This window comes from Aquarana catesbeiana, linkage group LG10 (assembly GCF_042186555.1).
Source record: "Aquarana catesbeiana isolate 2022-GZ linkage group LG10, ASM4218655v1, whole genome shotgun sequence".
Lineage (NCBI taxonomy): Eukaryota > Metazoa > Chordata > Amphibia > Anura > Ranidae > Aquarana > Aquarana catesbeiana.
Window position 1 is genome coordinate 230,441,583 of NC_133333.1, and position 21,091 is coordinate 230,462,673.

At 44.0% G+C, this 21,091-nt stretch overlaps 1 pseudogene; it reads right to left on the reverse strand.

The window, feature by feature from the left end:
• Positions 1-651: 651 nt before the first annotated feature.
• Positions 652-21,091, reverse strand: part of LOC141111261 (indolethylamine N-methyltransferase-like) — a 77,567-nt pseudogene continuing 57,127 nt past the window's right edge.

Consider the following 21,091-nt stretch of genomic DNA (forward strand, 5'->3'; position numbering starts at 1 on the left):
CATATGGGCAAAGTGTAGCATGACAGAACTGAATTGTCATTCGAATTATCATTTGAATTGTCATTCAAAGTGTGACAGTGCTGAAAGCTGAAAACTGGCCTGGGCAGGAAGGGGGTAAAAGTGCCCAGTAAGCAAGTGGTTAAAGGGACCACAACCCAAATATTGGGGAAATATAGCTGCCAGCCAGGACCCATCCCTGCCGTCCTGTACAACACTTAACAATTTAATCTCTTCTCTATTTTTTCTCCTCAGAAACTTTTAATAATGTTTAGGTATTGAACCTGATAATGTTATTTTTTTTATGTTTTCTAATATATTGTCCATACACTGTATCTGATATTGTATATTTATATAATATTTATCCATATTCTGATGAAAGGCATACAGTAAATGTCCTGAAATGCGTTGGTTATCAATAAATAGATAAAAAGATATATTGTATACATAAAAGGTTTACAATATTCTTCCAAGACAAGTCAACACACATTTATATTCTGAATGATCTTTATTAAGATAGCGATATTTGTTAACACAATTTAACACAGATTAATGCAAAATAACATTTCTGACTTTAGCGCAGCTGCTGTGATTTCTGACTGCCATTAGTAGGTCATTACATAATTCTATTTGTCTCTATTTGTCTCCAATTATCTACTCCCCTTTGCGTCCTACAATGAATAGAACAGCTTTATAATCAATGATATCACTGACATTGCATCTCCTTTGCACTGTATAGTAATCAATGACTAAACCCAGCTTACCAAAGGCGTTTTTCACAAACTCCTCATTACATTTAAAACAATGGAACCGTTCTGCTCCAGCAAACCAGTAAGTTGTATCCAATGCCACAATAAGTAACAATTGGCCTCCGGGTTTTAGAAGCCTTATGATCTTCTTCAGATTCTTCATGTATTCATCTTCATTTTTACTGATAACTTCCAGTATCCACGCGCTGATAATACAATCAGCAAGTGGTAGTAGCACTGGGGAAAATCACATTTCAAAATCTGCTTGATGGATGACCTTAGGCGCATTTCTTTCTCCTGAAGTTGATCTCTGAAAAAAAAAAAAAACATAATATAGACATTACAGGAAAGATTTCAATATACAATGAAAAATACTGACAAAATTCAGTTAGACTGTAATTTGACAAGTTAAAATAAAATTGTCATACTAGTGTAGCACTACCCCTGTAGGAGTTGCTAATTGCAGGGTTCCCCACTACTGCGCAGCCAGTCATACAGCATTTCCTTCTCACATCCAGACACAGTGATTAGAGCTTTGGCTTGTTTTTTTGTGGTTTTATTAGGGGATGAAAACTTGGATGGGGTAATGGCAGGGCCATCTTAATAGCATCATGTGCCCCTGGGCAAAGTAATGCACTGGGGCCCCTACCAGCTTTTCCCAATTTACACACCTACTTTCAAGAAATAAAGTATAAATAGTTCATAGAATTAAACATATATTCATTAGTACTTTAAATAAAGATCGATTTTACATAAAGGAAAACATTCCATAAATTAAAGACTAATCAACACAACGGGGACAGTACAGTGATGAATGCAGAAGGGCACAGTACAGGAGGGGTCAGGAGGGCACAATATTAGGATCAGGAGGGCACAGTACAGGTTCTGGGATGCTTCCATCTTGGGACAGTTTAGTAAAAAGCACGACTGTCCCAGCAAATCTGGGACAGTTGGCAAGTATGATGTAATGCAAGATTATTGTGGGGCCCTATGCACCTGGGAGTAATGAAAAAGAAGTCTGGGGAAATTGGCGCTGCCCTATTAGCAGTGTATATTGTTTAAAAGTCAAAATAAAAAATAAATAAGTAACAAAAAGTGCGTGTAAGGGGAAAGGACTTATTATATGTCCCCTAAGTGATTGGTCTGGGATTATATAGACCTGCGGCTCTGTTAATCACCCCCCCGAGCGGTATTTACATAATTAGGGGAGGATCGATGTAGATTGGTCTGGGATTATATAGACCTGCGGCTCTGTTAATCACAACCCCCCCCCCCGAGCGGTATTTACATAATTAGGGGAGGATCGATGGAGTGATTGGTCTGGGATTATATAGACCTGCGGCTCTGTTAATCACACCCCCCCCCCCGAGCGGTATTTACATAATTAGGGGAGGATCGATGGAGCCGGGAGGACTATATCTCTGTGTGAAGCGTGAAGCGTCGACACCGTCTTTGACAACGTCTGATGATGAAACGCGTAAGGCGGAGTCACGCTCACACGTCATACCCGGAAGAGCCGGCTGGAATGCAAGGTGGGACGCATGCTCGGTTTTGCTTCCCGATCCCATCCTTAGCTTACAGCTGTGTTTGTAATGCTTTTATGAACTTTTAATTTGTCAAATAAACTGGACATACTTCACTACGGAAGCCCCCTGTCTATTTCTTTGTGTGAGGAGGATCTAGCAGAATGGAGGTGGAGAGCAGTGGAGGTACCCGGGCCTGGATCATTATAAGGGACCCTTATAACCGGATCAACGGAGGAACCTCACGGAGGAGTGGAGCCTAAGAGGGACATCTATAAGAGACAGCTACCCAAAGACACCCACTCCTCTGCTTAGTACCCCCTTGGGGGTGAAGGAATCTGGTGAGTGGGGGAGCACGGGGGGAGCACTTGGAGTCACCAGCTTCTACATGCACGAAAGTCACCTCTTATTATCTCTTGGGCATCTCTAACTGCATGCTGACCGATCCCGGGGTTCTCAAAATTCCTGTCTCTGCAAATAAGACATTTTATTTTTGCCTGGTTTCATCACAGAGACTTTTTTATAGATGTTGCATGTATATAAGCTGTTTATAATTTAACTGATGTTTGGATTCCTATTTTGGATTATATATGAACCTTGAGGGGGTCTAATATACTGCAATATAGAGTCTTAGCAATTTTCTTTTCTTTTTGTACACAGTGCACTTTAGTCACTATATAAATTGTTGATATGTGGTAATCTTACACGGATGTTGGTAGCCCCCAAACAGTGCGCTTTTTCACGGACACTAATAACTCCAAAAAAAGGGGGTGACACACTATTTTAGAAATTTTATGGTGGTTTGCTGTAAATGTAAAGATGTATAATGTAGGTTGGACAAGTGTAAACCCAACCCACCTGCTGGAACACATGAGAGGTATTATTCACATAAATAACAGAGGAATTGCACGTTCACCTTTAAAGGGTCATATACTATATATTTTCTCACCAAATAATCAAATTTTCTTCACTTTATTTATTTCTGCATTTTTGCACACGCGTAGGGGTACATTCACTTAGGGGACATATAATAAGTCCTTTCCCCTTACACGCACTTTTTGTCACTTATTTATTTTTTATTTTGACTTTTAAACAATATACACTGCTAATAGGGCAGCACCAATTTCCCCAGACTTCTTTTTCATTACTTCCAATTAACTCCTATCAGGAATTAATTAAGGGGAGGCTGCAGCCCTTCGGATTACTTTCCTAAGCGCGGACTTCTAACTAAATACCCATGCACCTGGGGCCCCTGGGCAGTGCCCAGAAGTGCCCTTGTATTAATATGGCCCTGGGTAAGGGATTATGAAAACCCAACTTGAAAATGTTCAACAATTAAAACCAGGGACAACTTCCTCCCTATTTACAGGTTTCTCTTCTTCCTTCCACCTGCACAAACTTGGTTCCCTTGTACAGCTCCTGCTGGTTCACTCCTGGGGGAACTAACAGTATTTAGTTAGTTCAGCAACAGCCCATTACAGGCTAGGAATAGGGATGAGCTTGATGTTTGGGTCAAATATACTGTAAGTTTGACTCGAAAATTGGGTGTTCGCCTTTTCGCCGAACAAAGAATATTATGGGGCGTTCGCGGAAAATTTGAGCACCGCGGAATGCCCCCATAATGCACTGCGAGATGGCAGGGCATTGCTGTATGATGATTGGCCAAAGCATACACCTCACCTGCATGCTTTGGCCAATCAGAGCGCGTGCTGCTGAGAGAGCCATAATTGGCCAAAGGCAGGGTGCCTTTGGTCAACCATGGCTCAGGAGGACTAAGTCCATGCCCCACACTATATAAGGCTGCTTACACGGTGGCCCTGTGTAGTGTTGTTGGCGTGGACAAAGAGATAGCTTGATTTAGATTAAGCAGGCAGGTTGTTCAGTTAGTGACAGTGTATTTGTATATTATTGTGTATGTGTATTTGTATATATACAGTCAGACTAGTATATATATATATATATCTATATATATATATAGATATATATATATATATAGATATATATATATATATCTATATATATATATAGATATATATATATATATATAAACTCTGCATTTATCATAGACTATATATTCAGTCAGTGCTGGCAGTGTATTAATATATATATTGCAGCCATTTGCTAAAATCATTTAAATTCATTTTTTTCCACATTAATGTACACAGAGCACCCCATATTGACAGAAGAACACAGAATTGTTGAAATTTTTGCAGATTTATTCAAAAAGAAAAACTGAAATATCACATGGTCCTAAGTATTCAGACCCTTTGCTGTGACACTCATATATTTAATTCAGGTGCTGTCCATTTCTTCTGATCATCCTTGAGATGGTTCTACACCAGCGGCGTAACTACCACCATAGCGACCCATGCGGGCACTATGGGGCCCGCAGCCGAGTGGGGCCCAGTGAGGATAAGAGCACCGCCGGCACAGTCTCCCAGCCAGGGGAAGAGAGAGGAAAGGAAGAGGCGAGCTGTCCGTATCAGCAGAGAGCTGAATTGCCTGATGTAAGAGCTTTCATTAGAACTTCCAGTGTTCCCGGGGCTCACGTCACATAGCTCCACCTTTTGGCCCGGTGCCTTTGATAGACAGAACGCCGATCCAATGCGGGACATGTGACGTCATCAAAGGCGTCGGGCCAAGAGGTGGGGCTATGTGACGATGAGCCCTGGGAAGACAGGAAATTCAAATGAAAGCTATTACAGCGGGCAATCCCACTCTGCTGATCCGGGTGGCTTGCCTCTTCCTCTGCATAAGTGGGGCTGTATGTGGCACAGGCAGACCAGGCTGTATTGGGCACAGGTCATGCTGTATGGGGCACAGGTCAGGCTATATTGGGCACAGGTCACGCTGCATTGGGCACAGGTCATGCTGTATGTGGCACAGGTCACGCTGCATTGACATTAGGGCAGCTGTGGGGGGGGGCTGTTTACAGGGGGGCCCCATATAACATTTTGCTATGGGGCCCTGCTATTTCTAGTTACGCCCCTGCTCTACACCTTCATTTGAGTACAGCTGTGTTTGATTATACTGATTGGACTTGATTAGGAAAGCCACACACCTGTCTATATAAAACCTTACAGCTCACAGTGCATGTCAGAGCAAATGAGAATCATGAGGTTACAGGAACTATAGAGTTTGCTAAAAAACACCTGAAGGACTCCAAGATGGTAAGAAATAAGATTCTCTGGTCTGATGAGACCAAGATAGAGCTTTTTGGCCTTAATTCTAAGCAATATGTGTGGAGAAAACCAGGCACTGCCCTGTCCAATACAGTCCCAACAGTGAAGCATGGTGGTGGCAGCATCATGCTGTGGGGGTGTTTTTCAGCTGCAGGGACAGGACGACTGGTTGCAATTGAGGGAAAGATGAATGCGGCCAAGTACAGGGATATCCTGGATGAAAGCCTTCTCCAGAGTGCTCAGGACCTCAGACTGGGCCGAAGGTTTACCTTCCAACAAGACAATGACTCTAAGCACACAGCTAAAATAAAGAAGGAGTGGCTTCACAACAACTCCGTGACTGTTCTTGAATGGCCCAGCCAGAGCCCTGACTTAAACCCAATTGAGCATCTCTGGAGAGACCTAAAAATGGCTGTCCACCAACGTTTACCATCCAACCTGACAGAACTGGTGAGGATCTGCAAGTAGGAATGGCAGAGGATCCCCAAATCCAGGTGTGAAAAACTTGTTGCATCTTTCCCAAAAAGACTCATGGCTGTATTAGATCAAAAGGGTGCTTCTACTAAATACTGAGCAAAGGGTCTGAATACTTAGGACCATGTGATATTTCAGTTTTTCTTTTTAAATAAATCTGCAAAAATGTCAACAATTCTGTGTTTTTCTGTCAATATGGAGTGCTGTGTGTACATTAATGAGGAAAAAAATGAGCTTAAAGTGGGGTTCCACCCAAAAAAAAAAACTACATGAAAAATCCTAAAAAAAAATACAAAAAAAATTTGGAAATTTTTTTTTTTTATTACTTACCTCTAAATGCCTGTTGCTATGGGGTCCCTCGTAGTCTGCCTCTTCCAGTGCCTGGCCTGGTGACATCACTTCCCCCTCGGCACAGGAAGGGCTCAGCTCTGCTCCCTCCCTCCTGTCAATCATCTGGGACCCATTACAGGTCCCAGGTGACTGAGCGGCCAAACACGGCACCGCTCGCGCATGCGCAGTGGGTGCCAGGCTGTGAAGCCACAGCCCGGCGCCCACAGTTGCAATGTCGGCGCCGCTGAACGGAGGGGGAGACGAGCGGGGTTTCGATCCCCTGCATCGCTGGACCCTGGGACAGGTAAGTGTCCAATTAAAAGTCAGCAGCTGCAGTTTTTGTAGCTGCTGACTTTTAATTTTTTTTTTTGACTGGACCTCCTCTTTAAATGATTTTAGCAAATGGCTGCAATATAACAAAGAGTGAAAAATTCAAGGGGGTCCCCACTGTATATATATATTTGTCCCCACTGTATATATATATATATATATATATATATATATATATATATATACACACACACAGTCAGGTCCATAAATATTGGGACATCGACACAATTCTAATCTTTTTGGCTCTATACACCACCACAATGGATTTGAAACAAACAAGATGTGCTTTAACTGCAGACTTTCAGCTTTAATGTGAGGGTACTTACATCCAAATCAGGTGAACAGTGTAGGAATTACAACAGTTTGTATATGTGCCTCCCACTTTTTAATGGACCAAAAGTAATGGGACAGATTAACAATCATCCATCAAACTTTCACTTTTTAATACTTGGTTGCAAATCCTTTGCAGTAAATTACAGCCTGAAGTCTGGAATGCATAGACATCACCAGACGCTGGGTTTCATCCCTGGTGATGCTCTGCCAGGCCTCTACTGCAACTGTCTTCAGTTACTGCTTGTTCTTGGGGCATCTTCCCTTCAGTTTTGTCTTCAGCAAGTGAAATGCATGCTCAATCCGATTCAGGTCAGGTGATTGACTTGGCTATTGCATACCATTCCACTTCTTTCCCTTAAAAAACTCTTTGGTTGCTTTTGCAGTATGCTTCGGGTCATTGTCCATCTGCACTGTGAAGTGCCGTCCAATGAGTTCTGAAGCATTTTGCTGAATATGAGCAGATACTATTGTCCGGAACATTTCAGAATTCATCCTGCTGCTTTTGTCAGCAGTCACATCATCAATAAATACAAGAGAACCAGTTCCATTGGCAGCCATACATGCCCACGCCATGACACTACGACCACCATGCTTCACTGATGAGGTGGTATGCTTTGGATCATGAGCAGTTCCTTTCCTTATCCATACTTTTCTTTTCCCATCACTCTGGTACAAGTTGATCTTGGTCTCATCTGTCCATAGGATGTTGTTCCAGAACTGTGAAGGCTTTTTTTAGATGTTTGGCAAACTCTAATCTGGTCTTCCTGTTTTTAAGGCTCACCAATGGTTTACATCTTGTGGTGAACCCTCTGTATTCAGTCTGGTGAAGTCTTCTCTTGATTGTTGACTTTGACACACATACACCTACCTCCTGAAGAGTGTTCTTGATCTGGCCAACTGTTGTAAAGGGTGTTTTCTTCACCAGGCAAAGAATTCTTCGGTCATCCACCACAGTTGTTTTCCGATCCCTTCCGGGTCTTTTGGTGTTGCTGAGCTCACCGGTGCGTTCTTTCTTTTTAAGGATGTTCCAAACAGTTGATTTGGCCACACCTAATGTTTTTGCTATCTCTCTGATGGGTTTGTTTTGTTTTTTCAGCACTGATAGTGACAGCTCTTTGGATCTCATATTGAGAGTTGACAGCAACAGATTCCAAATGCAAATAGCACACTTGAAATGAACTCTGGACCGTTTATCTGCTCCTTGTAAATGGTATAATGAGGGAATAACACACACCTGGCCATGGAACAGCTGAGCAGCCAATTGTCCCATTACTTTTGGTCCCTGAAAAAGTGGGAGGCACATATACAAACTGTTGTAATTCCTACACTGTTCACCTGATTTGGATGTAAATACCCTCAAATTAAAGCTGAAAGTCTACAGTTAAAGCACATCTTGTCTGTTTCATTTCAAATCCTTTGTGGTGGTGTATAGAGCCAAAAAGATTAGAATTGTGTCGATGTCCCAATATTTATGGCCCTGACTGTATATATATATGTATATATATATATATATATATATATATATATATATATATATATATACTCTGCATCCAGTGTAGCTTATATCTACAGTGCATTCTGTGGTGCATCTGTTTCTACTACACTTCAGGCGGTGTACACAGTATCTAATACAGTGTGTACAGTTTCTACTACACTTCTGGTGGTGTACACAATACACAATACAGTGCAGCCATAGTACAGTTTCTATTACACTTCTGGTGGTGTACACAGTATCTAATACAGTGTGTACAGTTTCTACTACACTTCTGGTGGTGTACACAGTACACAATACAGTGCAGCCATAGTACAGTTTCTAATACAGTGCAGGCGGTGTACACAGTATCTAATACAGTGCGTACAGTTTCTACTACACTTCAGGCGGTGAATACAGTATCTAATACACTGTAGTGTGGTGGTGAAAAACAAAAAATACATCATGTCCAGAAGGCCACCAAGAAGTGGCAGATGCTCGCAGGCCACTAAAAGAGGGCAAGCAGCCTCTGTGTCTACAGTCAGAGAGAGGGGTTGCCACAGAAGGACAAGGAACTGGCAGTCATGTTCCACCAGCTGCAGCATACTGCCAAGTTTGCTCCAGTGACGAGGAGGGAGGGTATGATGAGGTCACTGACTGTACTTGGGTACCTGAGAGATAAGAGGAGGAGGAGGAGGCACAACTCCAACAAGGCAGAATGTGCTCTAGGGGGCAACTTAAGGGCAGCCACCCTATTGCATCACACCGCAGAGCTCCGCAGGTGCAGGGTGCTGCTGACTCCCCACTGACTTTTAAAAGTTCCTTGGTGTGGGCCTTTTTTGACACTTGTGCAGCAGATCGCACCGTTGCTGTTTCCAACCTATGTCTGAAGCGGATCAAGCGTGGCCAGAACAGCAACAAGAAAAAGGCGGACTTCTCCTTGCTCCTCATATGGGATCTCCAACCCTACTATACCTCCAGTTCTCTCAAAAACCTGGACTGAGAGGAATGAAGTTATAGCAATAGGTGTCCCAAGTACTTGCAGCCAATCTTCTAGCAGCACACCACCATCTGATTTTAGCAGGCAAATTTTCCTACCCCACATGCTGAACCGTAAAAAGAAATTCGGTCCCAGCCATCCACATGCTCATCGTCTAAATGCTAGCTTGGCCAAGTTGCTAGCACTGCAACTGCTGCCTTTATAGCTGATAGACTCTGCCCTCTTTCATGAATTTGTGGAATGTGCTGTACCTCAGGGTGACAGGGCGGTCAGCAGTAAGGTTCATATTACAGCTGACTCATGGTCCAGCAGGCATGGGCAGGGACTTTACTTTTCCTTCACGGCACACTGGGTAACTCTGCTGGCAGCTGGGAAGAATGCAAGACAGTGTTCAGTGTTGTTGGAGCTTGTTTCACCACCATGGCTTTAAAATGCTAGTGGTGATTCTGCCCAAGCTCTCTCCTCCACCCCTTCCTATTCTTCTTCCTCTATGACCTCTTCTGCAGATTTGTCCTCTGAACCAGCAGTGCTCCATAAGCGTTCAAGGGGCTACGCAAGCAGTCAAGCTAAAAGATGCCATGCGGTGCTTGAGTTGGTCTGCCTAGGTGACAGGAGCCACACTGGGGCAGAGATTCTGTCAGCTCTGCAGGGGCAGGCTCAGAGGTGGTTGACGCTACGCCAGATCAGCCAGGAATGGTTGTATGCGACAATGGTACCAACCTTCTCTCCACCCTCCGAATGGGGCACTTGCCCCATGTTCCATGTTTGGCACACGTCCTGAATTTGGTGGTGCAGCAGTTTTTAAGCAGGTACCCAGGCTTACAGGATCCCCTGAGGCAGGCCAGAAAAGTCTGTGGTTATTTCTGCCGGTCATACAATGCCAGTGCTCAACTGGCTGACATTCACGTGGAATGCAACCTGCCCACCAACCACCTCATTGTGACATGCCCACCAGGTGGAACTTAACATTGGCAATGCTGCAGTGGCTTCACACACAACAGAGGGCCATCAATGAGTACCTGTGCGAGTATGGCACCAGGACAGGGTCAGGGGAGCTTGGCTTCTTTTCGCCACACCAGTGGCTACTGATCAAGGATGCATGCACTGTCCTGTCACCATTTGAGGAGGCCACAAGGATGGTGAGCAGCGACAATGCATGCATCAGTGACACTGTCCCTCTAGTCTTCCTGCTGGAGTACATGCTTTGTGAATTCATGGACAGGGCACTTGAGGCAGAACAGCAGGAGGAAGAGGAGAGGCCTTTCCTCTCAAGGCCCCCTTTATCCAGAGAGCATTCCTGCGGACCCACCAAAGACACAGGAAGAAGAGGAGGAGGAGGATTGTGTCAACATGGATGTAGAGGATAACACTCAGCAGCTGTCTTCAAGGGATGTTTTTCAGTCCCCAGAAACCCAAGGAGTTGTACGTGGCTGGGAGGAGGTAGTTACGGATCATGTGATTCTTAGTGACCCAGAGGAATCAAATGCCTCTGCAAACTTACACTGCATGGCCTCCCTGATTCTGCAAAGCCTGCAAAAGGATCCTAGGATTCGTGGTATCAAGGGGAGAGATCATTACTGGCTGGCAACCCTTCTTGATCCACGTTACAAGGGTAAGGTTGCAGAACTCATCTTGCCTTCGACAGAGGGAGCAGAGGATGAAACATCTTCAGGAGGCCTTGAAGAAAGGTTTGTGTAACACGTCTCCTGACCCTGGGAGGTTACAATTTCCTGGTGCTGGACAACGCGTTGCTGAGGCTTCGATCAGTCAGAGGAAGAATGGTGGAAAAGGTGGCTGGTTGACCATTGCCTTTAAACAATTTTTCAGTCCTCAGCACCAAGGTCTGATTGGTTCAAGCAACCTTTGCTAGCATCTGCATTACATGGTGCAGGAATACCTAGGGGCAAGAGCAGACCTGGAGACCTTTCCAACAAAGCATCCACTGGGTTACTGGGTCTTGAGGATGGACCACTGGCCAGAACTTCCTCAATATGCAATTGAGCTACTGGCCTGTCCTGCATCCAGCGTGCTTTCTGAACACACATTCAGTGCTGCTGGAGGGTTTGGATCAAAGAGTGCGCCTGTCCACAGTCTTGGATCAGCAGCTGTCAAGCACCTGATGCTGATGTAACTGATTGATTTTTCTATGGATGTGGGATCCCTTGAAGACTGCCTATGCTGCGTGACTATCCTATTCCTCCTCAATCTTGATGATGGTAGCTTCCAACAATATTTTTGGTTTAGGGCACCACCACCACCACCCAAGGCCCAATTTTTCTGCCCTTGTTTAACAGGGGCATGTAATTACAATTTTTGATCTAATATTTCACAGCAGGGCCTGTTCCTGCGCCCAACAAGAGTATCTGTCAGGGGTTACAGTGTTGTGGCACTACCACCACCACCCTAGGCACAATTTTTCTGCCACTGTTTAACAGGGGCATGTAATTACAATTTTTTATCTAATATTTCATAGCAGGGCCCATTCCTGCACCCAACAAGAGTAACTGTGAGGGCTACAGTAATCTGGTAAGACCAACACCTAAGGCCCAATTTTCTGCAGAGTAAATAGGGCAGGCCGTATAGTATATGTACTGCTGTTCAGAGTATATAGTGCCTGAGGACCTGGGGGACCCCATGCCACTTGTTGAAAAAATTGGGTGCGGGGTTCCCCTTAATATCCATTCCAGACCTGAAGGGCCTGGTATGGATTTTGGGGGTGACATCAACGCCATTTTTTTTACATGTACAGAGTGAAATGGTGTCTTCAGTGGCTTGCTTATAAAGCTGGAATGGATAATCGTTTTGAATTGTTGGATCTAGAAAGTTTAATATTGAATATCTATATTGCCGGGATCCGACAATACATTACATCTATGAGCAGTTTTAATAACATTTTTTTCTCATTTTGCTGTGGAACTGTTATAATAAATAGGAAAGGTGCGCTACTTTACAAGCATACAAAGGACACCTCCCAGGCACGATATTTAAAAGGAATATTTCATTTTTATTGTTTCATTTTAGGCATTATTAAAATCACTGCTTCCTAAAAAACTGCACTTTTTAAAACTTTTTTTTTGCATTGATACATGTCACCTGGGACCCGGATCCCCAACACTTTTTATGGAAATAACTTGCATATAAGCCTTTAAAATTAGCACTTTTGATTGTTCACTTTCGTGTCCCATAGACTTTAACAGTGTTTGCGCGATCGAACACATTTTTTGCCTATTTTGCCTGTTCGCATGTTCTGCTGCAAACCGTGGAGTGAATGTGGAGTGAACAAAACGCGTCGGACCAACATAGATGCATGATGTCCATAACAATGATTTTATATGTCTTTTACATTGTTCCACTGAAGACTTTTAAATACCGTCCAGCCCTTCCAGTGGCCTATGTTGTGTAGGACTTGTCTTCATCCCATGATATGTCAAAGTACCATGGCGCCAATATGTATATGTGGTTTTTAGCATGCCTTGCGTTTATGCAGTTTTGTGTATGCATTTTTTGTCATTGAGTATGCTGTATATGATCTCACAAGGTACAGTAAAATGTTCTTTGCAATGACTGCTTTTTGTTCTACATCTCTCATTCAAAAAAACACCTTTTTTTGTTGCATATTATGTAATAAACTCATATAAGCAATACTGTGCTTTATATCCTATGTGCTTACTCTATATAGTGATTGGCCTCATTCAAAGTCCTCCTGACCAAAATTCTTTTTCTTTCTGTCCAAATTTGGGATGGAGGCCAAATACTGATGGTGCCACGAACCATATCATTGTTCTCTTTCAATGTGGAGTGAACAGAATCTCACACAACCTTCTGCCTCTTCGTAGAGGCTCATCCCAGTTTTACTGCTTGCAGAAACACTAGCCCACCTGGCTGCCACCAGCCCACCTGGCTGCTTTCTATTCCCAGTCCTCCTAACTGACACGCACATGGAGACTCTCCAGGGCAAGGTTGGATGAAAACTCAGCACACTACTGTCTATAAGAGAGCACTGCTACAGCTGGCAGTCTCTCCCCTTGTCTGTCTCTGCACTGTGTTGATCTACTCATTGTCTCTCCTTGCTCTCCCTGCCTCTCTGGCTAGGGTCCCTCCAACTGCCTCCTTTGGTGGGATCCTTCCAGGTCAGCTTCCTGAACTCTAGCCTGAGGTAAAGCCCCTCCTGGCAGGGTTCCCTCAAGGGCTACCGTCAGACTCTCTTCAACACTGCTTCTCCATCTGCCACCCAACTCCTTTGCTGGCATAGGTCATTAGTTCCCTGCCAGGCCCCCAACCTGGGGATTGGCTAAAGACCCCTAAATATTCAAAGCAAACTCTCATGGCTTCCATCCACTCCAGAATTTTCTCCAACATTCTAGAAACAGGGTGGGGGCATCAGAGAGCTGCTAGGATGAGTCATCCAGCCCTGGCCTCTAATAACCCTGACCTAGATCCAGTGACTCAGGTTTATCCCTGGGCTAGACTATAGTTTGCCTACTCTCCCTTCTAGTAGCACACACTTGAGGGTGCTACACTAGGATTTTGAAATTAAATTGCATTGCAGTCAATAGGAGTTCATATTTTATGTTTAAATTAGGTCCTCTGGAGGGTTGCTGGACAAGCTATTGTCACCGAAATTACATGTTTGTGTTTGCTTGTTGTTCCTTGAACTGGTAAGTCAATGGGAGTGGTTTACTAAAGGCAAATAGACTGTTGACTTTGAAAGTGAAGTTGCGCTTTGCAATGGCATTTTCCCCAGAGCTTAGTGAATAAGGTGATTTTTCACTTTGCAAAGAATACCCAATCAAGCACAAAGAAAATTTAAAAAAATAAAATGTTTTACTTGCATGTGATTAGATGATGGATGTCAGCAGACCTTCACCTTATTTGCAAAGTGCAGAGTAAAATTACCTTGCAAAGTACAACTTCCCTTGCAATGTCTATTTGTCTTTAGGAAATTAACTCCTAAAAGTGTGATAATAGTGTAGCACTAACCCCAGAAGGAGCTGCTGGTTATTATTTTGGGTCTTTGCCGTTACCCCTTACTCACAGTTCACCACACTAGAAACTTAGAGTCTGTACTGGGCCTTGCGCCCACCTATATATGCACAAGTCATTTAGTTCTTTTTTTCCAATGTGTTAGGAAAGGTCTCCTCCGCTGGTAATATTGATCATTTAGAGTGCAGTACTGAGGTCCACCAGCAGGTGTCTCCTGGCAGTTTGGAGCTGTCAGAAGAGATTTTTCCTGCTGGTATTCTGTCACCTTTGGGCCGCAGTACTGGCGTCCACCAGCGGAGGAATCCTGGCAGTATGGAGCAGGTATTCCCCTCTGCAGACAGGTGTCACCTGACCTTAATTAGCAGAGCTGCAGTATAAATACCCGGCAAGTGCACACTCATGTTGCCCTGGTATTGTCCTTGAGCCCTGACCTGCAGCCTGCATCCTATTACTCTGACCCTGAAACTTGATTCCTGAACCTCTAGCCTGATTCCTGGAACCTGTTTATCCTGTTTCCTGTCTGTTACCTGAACCCTGGACCCTGAGCCTTGTACCTGACCTTTCCCTCCTGTGATCCATCCATCCTCTCTTGTCCTGTTTGTTTCCCTTCTCCCTTCCCAGCTACTGATCTCCTGTTTATGACCCTGGCCTGGCTTGACTACGATTCTGGTACTCCCTTTTGCTACATATGCTGGTTGTGTATTATCACTGTTTGGTTGTTTGGTTTGTTCACTCTGTATTGGTGGTGTGTTCACATGTATATGCATTTACCTTAATAAACTTACTTTCACCTATTTATGTCTGGTTCATTCTGTTGCAGTCCACACAGTTCTGGTCTTATCTGGTACATGACATAATGCTTTTTTATTGAACAACTTGAGCAGTAGAGGGATGGAGGGTTTAAGGGAAAGTTCAGATACCTTGTGCAGATCACTGAGGAACTCTTAGATCCCATAGACAAGTACTCCTTTAGTCAACGGATCTTGCTCACCTGGATAGGCCTCTCTCACTGACCTAGCAGCCGGAATGATGCACGGACAAAAGTCTCTGCCACAGACTTGATAGGAACAATAATGGTTGAACAATCCTCTGCCACAGGATTTAGTATTAGTTGGATGATCCTCTGCCACAGGATTCAGTAATGGTAATGAACACAGCAACACAGTACCAATAATTCCTTTAAGCCATCCGGCGGTACTGTGAGGTATATTTGGTTAGGATGCATCCTCCAATTGAGTCACCAGGCTTTCGCTCGGTCCTCTCCAAGATGATTCCTCCCCCGGATCTTTCAATTGCTCGGCTTCTTCCCGCAGGACAGACAGCACAAGACCACCTCTGAACCAGTAGGCCCCAGATAGCTTCTGGGCCTACTTGCTGTCACATAGCCTTGGGCCAGCAGGGCCCCGAGACAGAAAAGGGAATGTCACATACCTTAGGCCAGGAGGGCCAGGAGGTGAGAGAGAGAAAAATATGGCATCTGCCACTTAAATATCCTTTCCCAGAATGCACAGCGGTGAACCACTCCCACTGGACTGTTTCTGGAAAGAAAGACACTCAATGCACCTTAGCCTGTTGCCCTTCCATCACTGGCCTGTGGTGAAAACGACACCTACAGCCAACAGTGTGGAACTGTACGCAACACAGCCAATGCTGGAACAGAGGCTAATTTAGCCATATCTTTGAATCTGAACTATATACAGAACAGACACCCACTAAATTTACATGCGAGCGTTTGGTCAACAGGAGCAGGGCGCTACAATAGCACTCTAAAAAACAGAGGCCCCGTCTCTTAGAAGTTCAGCCCCCTCCTCCTTCCTCCACCACCGGACCAGTTAGAAAGCACAGCTCGCTTTGCGCATGCACAGTAGGGACAAGGCTGTGAAGCCGAAAAGCTTCACTGCCGGGTTCCCTTACCTGGAATGGCTGCATCCGACCTTGCAGGATCCCTTGACAGATAAGTGTCCATATATTAAAAGTTAGCAGCTGCAGTATTTGTAGCTGCTGACTTTTTTTTTTTTTCGTGGGGAGGCTGGACCTTCTCTTTAAGTTCATTCTCATAACTGATTATTAACTGTGATTGTATTTCAATACATTTTAGCTTCGACTAAATACATTTCTCATTTTTGCAGCCTGCCTAATAGCCCTTTCATGTGCATGGCATGGCAACATACTGATAGGCCAAACCCTACAGGGCTACAAGACTGACTACTCCATAAATAAAAAAACTCTACCTAGCACCGAGTGACATAGGTAGGTGGCTCCGCCCCTACCTATATAATAAATGTCAAAGCACAGAGCAGGCATTCAGCAGGAGGTGGGAGCATTTTTTATTTTTTGGGTCAGCGGGCGGAGTCATTGATGATGGATTTACATTGAGGGACACTAATTTTTTTTTCACATGCGGAGGGCATGATCTGGGGGCCCCCTTGTTAAGATAAGCCCCCCGCATGCAGATTCCCACAACCACCGGCCACGGTTTTGAGGTTGAGGCCCTTTTATTTATTTTTTCAATGGCTGGGTGACAGCAATTGTAACTGCAAGTCATTTTAAATGGGATTGAACTCGTTTTTTTTCTTCAGAAATAAAATTTTTGCTGCAGCATGTTTTATGCATGCTACAGATACGCCACTTTACAGGCACATTAAGGGGACTCCCTAGGCACGATATTTAAAGACATTTTTCATTTTTATTGTTGCACTTTAAGCATAATTAAAATCACTGCTCCTGAAAAAACAATTGTTTTTAAAAAACATTTTTTATTGATTCATGTCCCCCAGGGTGGTACTCAGACACCCATACTCCTTTTATGGCCAACTACTTGCATATAAGCCTTCAAAATGGGCACTTTTGATTTTTCCTGTTCGGCTCCCATAGACTTCAATGGGGTTCACCTTTCGGGTTAGAACATTTCCTCTTTTTGGGAGTTCTGGTGCAAACCGAACAGGGGGGGCGTTTGACCCATCTATATTGAAGAAGAGTTTGGACATTGATACAATGCTGAAAGCTCTTACTGTGGGAGCCTGAAATGTTACAGATAATCCCCATATGATGCTGTTTTGGCAGATTCAGATTTCCTATCGCAACTGAACTGGAGTTACAATCAAGCCATTGCAATTACCTCTAGAAACTTTTATCCTTCTTCACTGACTGAGGTCTATCTTAAAGAAGTTACTTACTACTAGAGTGTGTCATCTGCAGGGGCGTTGCTAGGTGGCAAAAAGAGCAGGTGCTTCAGCCCGAAGTCCGGGCCCGGCACAGGGGGGTGTGTTACCTACCTGATGTGCACTGACCTATCTGACATGCACTGATCTACCTGACATACACTGATCTACCTGACATAAACTGACCTTCCTACCTGACATACACTGACCTATCTGACATACACTGACCTACCTGACATACACTGACCTATCTGACATACACTGACCTACCTGACCATTACACTGACCTATCTGACATGCACTGACCTACCTGACATACATTGACCTTCATACCTGACATATACTGACCTACCTTACATACACTGACCCACCTGACATACACTGACACGCAATGACCTACCTTACCAGACTTCAGGTGATGTGACCTCCTCCTGTCGCTCAGCCGTAGTGTGCGCCGCGCCCATCACAGTAGAGTAGACAGTGGACAGCAGGCACTCCAGGCACTCCAGGCAGCCAGAGCCATGACAGGAGAGGAGAGCCGCCCTCCCGAGCTCCGAGTGGGGATCTTCTCACAGTGACGCAGCGTGGTGGTGGCCACATTGTAATTCCTGCCTTCTGGAGCCTGCAGTGCCTATGATGAACATTGCACGTCCCGCGGACCCGGCATTGGACAAGTGGGATGTCCATCATAGGTGCTGCAGTCTCCAGAAGGCAGGATCTGCTATGTTATTCTACCACGCTCGGGGTCAGATGTGTCCCCGCTCTGGCTCGGGGCTAAGAATAGAATTGTGCAAAAAAATAGGAAGTTTCCCCATTGGTTTTTTAGCAGCAGAGAATTTGTACACAAGTAGTGGATATAAAAAATAATTTATTAACAGACAATGATAATTTCAAATGAACAATGATAAATCAATATAGGTAGTGCGACACAAAAACAAACATGGAACATCACTCATAGCAAGGAACACCCTATGTACAAGCATGGTTTGCCAATTGTATTTATGACGTATGTATCCACATGAAAAACCCCGATGCATTTCGATCCTTGCGATTTTTCGGTCTCTTCAGGGGGATTTATATTCTAGGAAAATATCAAAGTATCTAATTAAAGTCATTGGACAATATAAAGTATGTAAATATAGCATTTCGAATTGTGAAAAATGATATCTCCATACACATAGAGGTATAGTTACCAATGGGCGGATGAAGACATGAAGATGTATCGCACAAACCAGCATTGCAGGATTATAGTTGTCCAAAGATCCCATCGCTGCCGCACATCCCCCCCACGTCCTCCGGGTGGGTGCATAGTCCACCGAGCTTGCAGGGGGCCTCTTACCGTACGTACTGTATATACTATTCAGTGTCACATCACTTTTTTTTTTTTTTTGACACCTACATCTATCTCACTTTCATCATTTCATCTTCTCACTTCACATATACAATTGTTTACACTTTTAACACTTGTTTTTCAGTTTTTCAGTGTTTTGTTTTTTCATTTTTTCACTTTTACACTTGTTTTGCCCCATCATCAGTAAATCCCACATCATGCACTTTCACTTCACTAATCACATCACTACACCCCACCCCCCACTCAACCTTTCTTCACTGCTAGCCAACTCTTTTTATAACTAATCCAACTAACGAATAAACTACACTATGTCATGTATAACTTAATACATTTTTCTATAACATGAATCAACTAGTGACCAAATAACAACCAGCCTACAGCTGCCAAGCCCATCTATACACTCCTTCAATATTATCTAAATGACTATTTACAAAAAGTCTTTGCATGTCCATCTGCAGGTGTTTTACCCCCCATCCTCTCCGGGTCCTAGAACGTGGCCCTCTGCAAGCTCGGTGGACGCGGGGGGGATGTGCGGCAGCGATGGGATCTTTGGACAACTACAGTCCTGCAATGCTGGTTTGTGCGATACATCTTCATGTCTTCATCCACCCATTGGTAACTATACCTCTATGTGTATGGAGATATAATTTTTCTCAATTTGAAATGTTATATTTACATTCTTTATATTGTCCAATGACTCTAATTAGATACCTTGATATTTTCCTAGAATATAAATCCCCCTGAAGAGACTGAAAAATCGCAAGGGTCGAAATGCATCAGGGTTTTTCATGTGGATACATACGTCATAAATACAATACCATAAAGAGCTTTGCTTATGTTTCTTTTGTTGTTGTTGAAAAATGTGATCTTTATTAAATCACCACACATGGGAGATTATATAGAACATACTGTTTACAAGATGGCAAATCCAAATACATGTGAAGGAAGAATCTCCCAATAGTACAACACGATACAGTACAATGGACAGTGTAGTACAATATTGCAATCACTAACAAAGAGGTTGACTCCTAAATAGGGATGAGCTTCGAGTTCGGTTCAAACTCATGTTCGACTCGAACATCGGCTGTTTGCCAGTTCGCTGAACAGCGAACAATTTGGGATGTTTGCGGCAAATTCGAAAGCTACGGAACACCCTTTAAAATTCTATGGGAGAAATCAAAAGTGCTAATTTTAAAGGCTTATATGTAAGTTATTGTCATAAAAAGTGTTTGGGGACCTGGGTCCGGCCCCAGGGGACATGGATCAATGCAAAAAAAGTTTTAAAAATGGCCGTTTTTTCGGGAGCAGTGATTTTAATAATGCTTAAAGTGAAACAATAAAAGTCTAATATTCCTTTAAATTTCGTACCTGGGGTGTGTCTATAGTATACTTGTAAAGGGGCACATGTTTCCCATGTTTAGAACCGTCTGACAGCAAAATGACATTTCAAAAGAAAAAAGTCATTTAAAACTACTCGCGGCTATTAATGAATTGTCGGTCCGACAATACACATAAAAGTTCATTGATAAAAATGGCATGGGATTGCCCCACAGGGGAACCCCGAACCAAAATTTAAAAAAAAAATGGCGTGGGGGGTCCCCCTAAATTCCATACCAGGCCATGGATATTAAGGGGAACCCCGGCCAAAATTTTTTTTAAAAATGGCGTGGGGTCCCCCCAAAAATCCATACCAGACCCTTATCCGAGTACGCAACCTGGAAGGCCACAGGAAAAAAGGGGGATGAGAGAGCGCCCCCCCTCCTGAACCGTACCAGGCCACATGCCCTCAACATTGGGAGGGTGCTTTGGGGTAGCCCCCCAAAGCACCTTGTCCGCATGTTGATGGGGGCAAGGGCCTCATCCCCACAACCCTTGCCCAGTGGTTGTGGGGGTCTGCAGGTGGGGGGCTTATCGGAATCTGGAAGCCCCCTTTAACAAGGGGACCCCCAAATCCCGCCCCCCCCTGTGTAACACAAAAAAGAAAAAAATGTCATAGAGACCCCCCTCCCAGAACATACCAGGCCCTTCAGGTCTGGTATGGATTTTAAGAGGAACCCAATGCCAAAATTTTGAAAATAAACGGCATAGGGTCCCCCCAAAATCCATACCAGACCCTTATCTGAGCATGCAGCCCAGCAGGTCAGAAAAGGGGAGGGGAGGAAAGAGCGCCCCCCTCCTGAACCATACCAGGCCACATGCCCTCAACA